Source organism: Anneissia japonica, unplaced genomic scaffold (assembly GCF_011630105.1).
Source record: "Anneissia japonica isolate Jap-2015-1 unplaced genomic scaffold, ASM1163010v1 scaffold288241_len153310_cov167, whole genome shotgun sequence".
NCBI lineage: Eukaryota > Metazoa > Echinodermata > Crinoidea > Comatulida > Comatulidae > Anneissia > Anneissia japonica.
Window position 1 is genome coordinate 93971 of NW_022731111.1, and position 1100 is coordinate 95070.

Sequence of the window (1100 nt, forward strand, 5' to 3'; positions counted from 1 at the left end):
ATTGTGGTCTAGTGGTTATGACGCTCGCCTTGTCAGCGAGAGGTCGCAGGTTCGAATCCCGTCGGAGGAATTTTATTACACAATGACTTTTATAGGACTTTATTCGTTGAAAAGCTACAAAAATCGAAGAAAGTTTGATCTAACAAACTGTTTTGGGGTACCTAATTGTTTGTACACTCCATGTAAGAAACAAGTAACTGCAATGTCAACGCCTCTGTTCTTTTGATAAGCAAATTGATTTTCATGGAAATTACCAACTACATTTTAAAATCTATTCAAAAATATTCTTTAAATGCATTTCATTACATTTGATGTTATCGCAACGGTTCGGAAATCTTTAGGTTTAAAAGTTTATTTTAGGCAAGATAGTTCGCACAGTATATTAAAAACTGACCTTCATTAGACATAAAAACAACTTTACAACATCAATTTCAAAACAAGGTGAACAGAAAACATCGAATTTAGAGGAAAAATTCAACTGTCAAAAAATGCCGAGTGTATCGCCACAGAGCAGCGCCACCAATCTTGCGTTTTGATTTGAAAAAAACACGAGATGTAAGGGCCTACTTCTACGTTTCAAACACCATTTACTTTTGTAAATTGTTTATTTTAATGAATGTTTTTTTATATAAGTTTAGGCCTAATTTTATTTTTTAAAGGTTTGCATGGTGAGTATCACTAATAAAATAATTAAACTTTTAGTACATTATGGGTAATAATATCATTTTTTGGGTAAAACCACTGCTTAATATTGTCTGGACATTTCAGTAAAACTGCTCTGACCGTCATCAGAAGAATAAGTTAATTAAAAAATATATACTTACATCGATTATATTTACCATCCGTTCCATTCTTAGATCAACACTAAACTCTTGCAATATTTCGGAAGCTAATAACCCAACAATCCTAATAAATATATCTAAAATTGCCAAGACATTCCGTGCGTGTACCTCCTGAAATACAAAATATTAATATTAAGACTTGGGCCTCAAGGTATTGTTGGCTTTGTAGTATATCTAATGATTAGAGGTATGGTAGACATTTTCATTCGTTCGTTCGTTCTTTCGTTTGATCAATGAATGAATCAATTAATCAATCAA